Below are 8,278 nucleotides of genomic sequence, written 5' to 3'. Positions count from 1 at the left end.
AATCACCTAATATGTTTTCTTGCTCTTTTGTCATTACCCATTTATTTATATATACGCTGATACATTTCATAAAATATGTATCCTATTAAGGTGTTAGAATCTTGCCCCTGAAATTTTTAAGTGAAAGTAAGGTAAGCCTGAAACAGACTAGTAATATAAACTATTTTATTATTTCCATTATACACATAGGAAAAATCAAGTCACAAATACTGTAAATACAGATAATATGTGAAATCATCAAATTTGAGTTGCCACTCTTAAGGCTTGTTTTTATTGCCTGTGGACTTAACCAGAATTTTACATTATAGAATTATTTGTTTAGTGTTTGTTTGAATTCAAATAAGCATATTAGAGACAAGATGTCAAATACAATTGCTTAACTACAGCAATAAGAGTAGACAAAATTTACTGGAATTGTTGGAATTGGATTAAATCTTTTAATGAGGTTTCACCAAGTTATCTTAAATAGAAATACTATTTTAAGCTGTATTTAGCTTTAAAGGTAAAAATCAGTATATAATGACCAACACTACTACATTTAGATATATCAAAAATCAGAACTTCAGGAGGCATGAGAATTTAATTAAAACTGTCTACTGGTAGATATTTATTAAAGAAGATAAATTTTAGCATTAAACATTCATGGTTAAAGAATAATTCTCTTTTCATGACCAACTATTATCTATCGTTGCTTTACCCTGTCTTCTGGGGAATGCTGTAAATGTTTTTCTTAGTTGAGTAGAAAGCTCTCAAGCTTAAAGCTATGGTTTTGTAATGACACAAATGTTTTCTCAGTCTTTAAAATACTTGGGGGAACAGTTAAAACTGCATCATTGAATGTTTGAAAAACTGAACTGATGATAATTGTTAATGTGCTAGTTCACATTGCAGCTTAGTATATTATAGCCTCTAAGTAAATTCTTGTAGAAAAAAGAAATCAACTTGTATTATGAAGAGGCTGTGTTTTCTCTAAAATATGGGACATAAAATGTAAGAAAGATTCCTAAAAGTTAAGGAATATAACCTGTTGTAGGATAATCTTTTTGTATATAATGAAGATGTTCTCAGGGCAGCCTCCTGGTCCCCTGCCGCCTCCGCCTGGGCTCCCATGCCAGGCCTTGCTTCTGCAAGCAGCGCCCGGAGCTCTGAGACCGTCTAACAGCACTTTAGTGGACGAGTTAGAGTCCTCTTTCATGGCTTGCTTTGCCTCCCTTGTGAGTCAGGATTATGTCAATGGAACTGATCGGGGGAAATTCGAACTGGTGTTAATCAGTGTATCCAGAAGTTTTGGACATTGCAAGACAGACAGAATGTTTTTTTCTTACAAAAAAGGTTGCAGTTGTCTGTCCAGAGACCACATCAAGTTATCAAAGACGATGCCTCAGAACTAAGGTGAACTGCAGCGGAAAGATGCGCTGGTCCAGAAACACTTGACAAATCTAAGGCACTGGCAGCAGGTGCTGGAGGACATCAATGTGCAGCACAAGAAGCCAGCTGAAATCCCTCAAGTCTCCTTGGCCTACCTAGAGCAGGCATCTGCAAATATTCCTATACCTCTGAAACCGAGCTAAGAGCACTCTGGCCTGGGATGCAGCCTCTAGTCCTGTGAGACATCTTTCCTTAAAGACGTGGCCTATGGAAGAACTCCATTGATAATGCGTGGGTGTTAGTTATTTATAAGGTGGGATTTAAATATGAAGCTTGGGCTGATCTTGAACCTATGATCCCCTGCCGCAGCCTCCTTAGTTCTCTAAATCCCTAGAGTACTTTGTAAAATGGCTAAAGCTTTGATAAACCAAGTACAGTTTTGTTTTGTTTGTTTTGTTTTAACTCCTTAGGGAAGTTTGGACTGTGAGGGCAATCACACATATTCTTACTTGGCCTTTGCCATTTGTTTTGACATTTTGTCATTTTGTGGGGGTTTTTAGATGTGAATTTGGTAAAACCTGAAGGAAAAGATGTTTTAATAGTTTGAGAAGGCAAAGGACATAGAGTTTGTGCCAGCCTTAATCATCCATGGTAGTATAGGCAAATCTGTGAATTTGCTGTTTCAAAAGTTTTGAACTACCTCACAAGGAATCTGACTCAATAATGCCATGCTTCCAGAGTGGCATAGCATAAGCATAATTGCAATTGGCTCAAAAGAGGCTAAAATACACTGCCAGTGTATTGTTACAGGAGGATGCTTACCTTAATGTTGGATTTTTATCTGGTGTAAGCTCTGTTTTCTGCGTCATTCTTCACTGTCTTGAAGGCACTCACATCAGGAGCATGTGCTGAGAGCCCTCAGGCTGTGCAGTGATGCTCCATGTAAGGAATGGAGTCCCAGGAAGACACAGGTGAGATCTGAGGGCCAAACGTAGCCTTGGATTCTCTCTGCATTTTATATTCTTGCTATGTATTTTATTTTAGAGCAGAGTACCTCTCTTTACCCAAAACAATTCCATACCTCTTGAACAGTTAGTGCATCTCCAGCTGCTTGGTGTTGGTCGGGTCCATTTTGGTTTCTTGACCTCTGCTTCCTGCCTGTCCTGGGCATAGACATCTGGTATGTGAAGCTCCTGAATGCACCTTCACTGCATCCCAGGGCATAGCTTTTTTTTCTGTTTTTCTTTTTTGATCAACTTTCTTAGGTTCTCCATTATTCATTATGAATTATAGCTGTCTCTTTTACTTGATCTATAGCACGCCCATGAGAATTAGGCATTTCCTTGATTAGGCATTTTATTATTTTCATGTATGTGCTTGGTTGTATGATATTTAGCATATGGACCAATTAGAACCAGCCTGAGACCATCAAGTCCCCTTAATTAAAATGTATAAGTTAAACAGCTGTGCATGGTAGCATGTTTGTAATCTAGCATTTGGGAGGTAGAGGAAGGAGGATCAGAGGTGAATGCCATCTTCATCTGCATAGCAAGTTTTAGGCTCTTGTAGGTTACATGAGTTCCTGTCTCACAAACCCCTGCTGAAAACAAAACAAAACCATAAAACTACCCACTCTATGAAACACTATCAACTTTACATTTTGTGGATTTCTTGGCTAGAAATTAAATAAACTGATTACATTTTGGTTTGTTTTTCAATAATAAAGATGATAGAAAAAATAAAAATAAAAAAGAATAGAAGAGAGGTAAAAAGTCACATGACAGAATGTATGTGATTAGATACAAGTTAGTTTTCAGTTATAAGAGCTAGTTGGGGAGGATGGCCTAGAAGCCCTTCCCCTAGAATGAGATTGATGACTACTCTTTATGCTAACCTAGAGTCCTCATCCAGTGGCTGATGGAAGCAGAGACAGACATCCACAGAAATACACTGAGCTGAATACTGGAACCTAGTTGAAGAGAGGGAGGAATGAAGAACGAAGGGGTCTGTACCAGGTTGGAGAAACCCACAGAAACAGTTGGCCTGAAAAAGGGAAAGCATATCGACCCCAGACGCTCTTTGGGAGGCCAGTACCAGACTAATCCAGCTCCCTGAAAATGGATGCCAATGGGGAGGCCCCTGCACTCCTGGGAGCCTCCGGAGGTGGACTGGCGTTTTGCCCTGGTGTGTGTGGGGGACTTCGAGAGCCCATCCCACTTGAAGGGATGCGCTCTGTCTCTGAACACATGGGGAGGGGCCTAGGCCCAGCACAGGAAGATTTGGTGGACTTGGTGGAGCCCCGGTTGGGGGCCCTACCCTGCCTGGGGAGTGGTGGGTGGATGGGGTGGGGGGTAGGTTGGAGGTGGGGGAGAAGGAATGGGGGTAAGGGGAGGGAGAGGGAGAGGGAGAGGGGAATTAAATGTGAAAAAAGCCTGTTCCCTAACTTGAATTAATAATAATAATAATAATAATAATAATAATAACAATAATAGAGGAAAAAAAAGAAGAAAGCCATAGTAAAAATGAATAAAGCCAAGCCAACCCAGTGATGTTCCCAATAAACATAAGCGATGACTATAAATAGTTTTCATAGAAAGCTACATGGCTGCACAGCTTGGATCAAAACAGAGATAAAGCCCCAACACAAGGATCTGCTATTTCTCTTCCAATTGGAACTCCTAACTCATCAACATTTTGACAAATTTCATCAAGATACTGTTGTTACCAACTTCTCTGCTCCTTGATATCATCCAAGAACTGGTTTCTGCTATCCCAAGTCCTTCTGAAAATCAACCAGTGTAAACAAACCTAAACCTCACAGAGGCCACTCTCTCTCAGTCTTCCCCATGTGTATTCCTAGTGGCCATTAACCCTCACTACTAGATACATTATTAGAGGTCTATGCAGTGTCCTCAAGAAAACCAGAAAGGCCCCAAAAATGGGTTGAAAGAGGTGGTAACTAAGCTCAACACATCACAAATAAATAGAAGCTAACACCAATGTTTATCTAATAAAATGCTTCCATTCCTGGATGTTTAGCAGGGTCAGTGTAGTGGATAGAAGGTATTTTTGACTGAAAGCCAGGGCACACACTCAACCAGTGCTTCTGGCATAGAAAGGAGACCGACTCCCAGCTCTGTCTGGATGTTCTACCCTACTCATGTCATTCGGCACAGCACGAAGTACAAACAGAATCCCCACAGGAATGCACAAGAACAGAGAACAGCCAAGAACTCAGTTTCGGTTGAATTTGAGTATCAAAAGCACCCAGAAAGGCTGCAGCATAAAGTCACAATGGCCCTTGTGATGATTCCGGAGCAAAGAACCTGAGTTCCCTTGAACCTTACATATAGAAAGAGTTTAACTTAGGCAAACAAACAAAATCAAGAACTTACTATGTACTCAAGGCTGTCCTAAACTCACTGTGTATATCAGGCTGGCCTTGAACTTTATACCACCTACTTCAGCCTCCCAAATACTGGGATGACAAGCATATGCTACTGTTACGATAAATCTTACAGCCAAAAGCCGCCGAGCCCCACTGACACCTGTGCGCTTTAAGCCAGCCGCCAGCCCGCATTAGGGCCCAAATTAAAACAGAGAAACTTGGAAAAAAAAAAAAAGAGCTAGTTGGGAACAAGTGTAAGCTAAAGGCCAAGCTTTCATAATTAATAATTATAAGTTTCCATGCCAATATTTGGGGGAGCTGGTGCTCCCTGAAGAAAGTCTAACTCCAGTGTCCCATGTTCAAGATGAAAATATGTTCTCCTTAAATAATCTGAGCAAAGATGCAGCAACATCAGATAAGGTAACCATAGCAACAATGATCAGAGACAAAAGCAACAAAACAATGGAAACTTGAAAATTTACTGGTGGAAGAAAGAGTGACAGTATCACTCCAAAAACAAAACAAAACTCCAGGTATGGAAATTCTTTTCAATGATTTCAGACAAAAAGCAGTCTATATCATTGAGCATATTTTCAGTTCCTGTTGCAAGCTTCCCTCATGCTAGTTAACAGGCATATGAATGCTGCCGCCCACAGAGATCAGAGGTGTCAGATTCACTTGTAACTGGAGTTGTAGAGGTTTATGAACCATTCCCCTTGTGTGCTGTCTTCTGATGCATGAACACATGCATTCACTCATTCATTCATTTAAATAATATTTATTGATTTTACTTTATGTAAAATGTGTCTTAGAAGCTAATATCTGTGAAGAACCATGAACTCTATGTAAGTAAACCAACATTTTCTCCCCGTTTACACCACACCAATTATCACCTTTATTCTATGGTAAGACTTTCATATATTTTAGGTTAAGTTTTATTATTGTTTTAAATTATATGTAGGTATGTGTGCCTGCTTGTATGTGCATAAGAGTGCAGATGCCCTCATCCAGCAGAGGCATTGGATGTCCTTGAGATGAAGTTACAAAAGGTGGTGCTGCTAGTCATGGGTTCTGGGAACCAATTCAGACACTGTGAAAGGGCAGCAAATACCTTTAACCCTTGAACCATCACTAGAACAAAACGACTTTCATGTTTCCATGGCAATTTCATTAACTCTCTTTTCAACTGAATTCTTCTTAATTTTTTTTCTTTTTTGTAGCATTTTTATTAGTTCAAATTAGGAACAAACTTTTTCACATGTCAATCCCTTTTCCCTCTCCCTCCCATGCCCCCTACTCCTCCCCTACACTACCCCCAACCTACCCCCTACCCCATCCACTCTCCACTCCTCAGGCAGAGTAGGGTCCTTGACAGGGACTCCCCAAAATTCCCCACATCATCCTGGGCCAGGCCTAGGCCATCCCCCAGGTGGCAAGGCCAAGAGTGCATCCCTTCACATGGGATGGGCTCTCAAAGTCCCTTCTTACCCCAGGGAAAATACTACTCCACTAACAGGGGCCCCATAGAGTGCAGAGGCCTCCTAATTAAAATCCATGTTCAGGGGTCTGGATCAGTCCTGTACTGGCCTCCCAGACAGTAATCTGGCATCCATGTGTTCCCCCTTGTTCAGGCCAGCTGTTTCTGTGGGTTTCACCAGCCTGGTGCTGACCATTTGATCTTCATTCCTCCGCCACTGCAACTAAGTTCCAGAGATCAGTTCAGTGTATATCTGTGGGTGTCTGCCACTGTTTCCATCAGCCACAGGATGAGGGTTCTAGGATAGCATAAAAAGTAGTCATCAGTCTCATCATAGGGGAAGGGCATTTAGGTTATCCTCTCCACCATTGTCAAGAGGGTGTCAGTTCATGTCATCCTTGTAGGTCTCTGGAAATCTCCCTAGTGCCATATCTCTCCTCAGACCTATAATGGCTACCTCTGATATGGTATCTCTCATCCTGTTCTCTATTCTTCTCCCAACTCAAAATTTCTGCTCCTCCATTTCCTCCTCTTCTCTCCTCTTCCCCTCCTCTCATTCTGGCAGCTCCCTCTACCCTACCCTCATGCTCCCAATTAGCTCAGGAGTTCCTGCCCCTTCCCATTCCTGGGGTCCATGCATTTTTCTTTGGAGTACTTCTTGTTTCCTCGTTTTTTTGGTGAAGAGGTTTGTATGCTGGTAATCCTTGGCTCTATGTCTAAAATTCATATATGAGTGAGTACATACCATGTTTGTCTTTTTGTTACTGGGTTACCTCACTCAGGATGGTTTCTTGTAGTTCGATCCATTTGCCTGTGAATTTCAAGATTCCATTGCTATTTATTGCTGAGTAGTACTCCATTGTATAAATGTACCACATTTTCTCTATCCATTCTTCAGTTGAGGGGCACCTAGGTTGCTTCCAGGTTCTGGCTATTACAAACAATGCTGCTATGAACATGGTAGAACATATGTCCTGGTTATGTGGACATGCATTATTTGGGTATATTCCCAAGAGAAGAATTGCTGGATCTTGAGGTAGACTGATTCTTGTTTGTCTGAGCAACCGCCATAATGATTTCCAGAGTGGTCTTACAAGTTCACACTCCCACCAGCAATGGAGGAGTGTTCATTTTTTTCCCCATCCTCTCCAGCATAGATTGTCATTGGTGTTTTTGATTTTAGCCATTCTGACAGGTGTGAGGTGGTGTCTCAGAGTTGTTTTGAGTTGCATTTCTCTGATGGCTAAGGATTTTGAGCACTTTCTCAAGTGTCTTTCAACCATTTCAGATTCATCTGTTGAGAATTCTCTATTTAGTTCTGCACCCCAATTTTTAATTTCATTGATTGGTGTTTTGGTGGCTAGCTTCTTGAGCTCCTTGTATATTTTGGAAATCAGACCTCTGTCAGATGTGGGGTTGGTGAAGATATTTTCCCATTCCGTGGGCTGCCATTTTATCTTACTGACTGTGTCCTTTGCCTTACAGAAGTTTCTCAGTTTCAGGAGGTCCCATTTATTAATTGCAGATCTCAATGTCTATACCACTGGTGTAATGTTCAGGAAGCATACTCCTGTGCCAATGCGTTCAATGGTATCTTCCACTCACTTTCTCTTTTAGAAGATTCAGTGTGGCTGGATTTATGTTAAGATCTTTGATCCATTTGCACTTAAGTTTTGTGCATGGTGACAGATATGGATCTATCTGCAATCTTCTGCATGTCCTAAACCAGTTGTGCTAGCATCATTTGTTGAAGATGCTATGTTTCTTCTATTGCATAGATTTAGAATCTTTGTCAAAAATAAGGTGTTCATATGTGTGTGAGTTAATATCAGGGTTTTCAGTTTGATTCCATTGGTCTGTCAATTTTTGTGTCAATACCAAGCTGTTTTCAGAATTATGGCTTTATAATAGAGCTTAAAGTCAGGGATGGTGATGCCTCCAGAAGATCTTTTATTGTACAGAGTTGTTTTGGCTATCCTGTTTTATTTTTTCCAATATAGTTGAGTATTATTCTTTCTAGGTCTGTGAGAACTGTGTTGGGATTT

The 8,278-nt window shown here is 40.7% G+C and overlaps 1 pseudogene; it reads left to right on the top strand.

Annotated features, from left to right (window-relative positions):
* The first annotated feature begins 1,058 nt into the window (after positions 1–1,058).
* LOC100772036 lies at positions 1,059–1,614 on the top strand (annotated as a pseudogene).
* The last annotated feature ends 6,664 nt before the right edge of the window (positions 1,615–8,278 follow it).

This window comes from Cricetulus griseus, assembly GCF_003668045.3.
Source record: "Cricetulus griseus strain 17A/GY chromosome 1 unlocalized genomic scaffold, alternate assembly CriGri-PICRH-1.0 chr1_1, whole genome shotgun sequence".
Lineage (NCBI taxonomy): Eukaryota > Metazoa > Chordata > Mammalia > Rodentia > Cricetidae > Cricetulus > Cricetulus griseus.
Note: the sequence above shows the minus strand (reverse complement) of the source record. Positions and strands in the feature narration are given on the sequence as shown.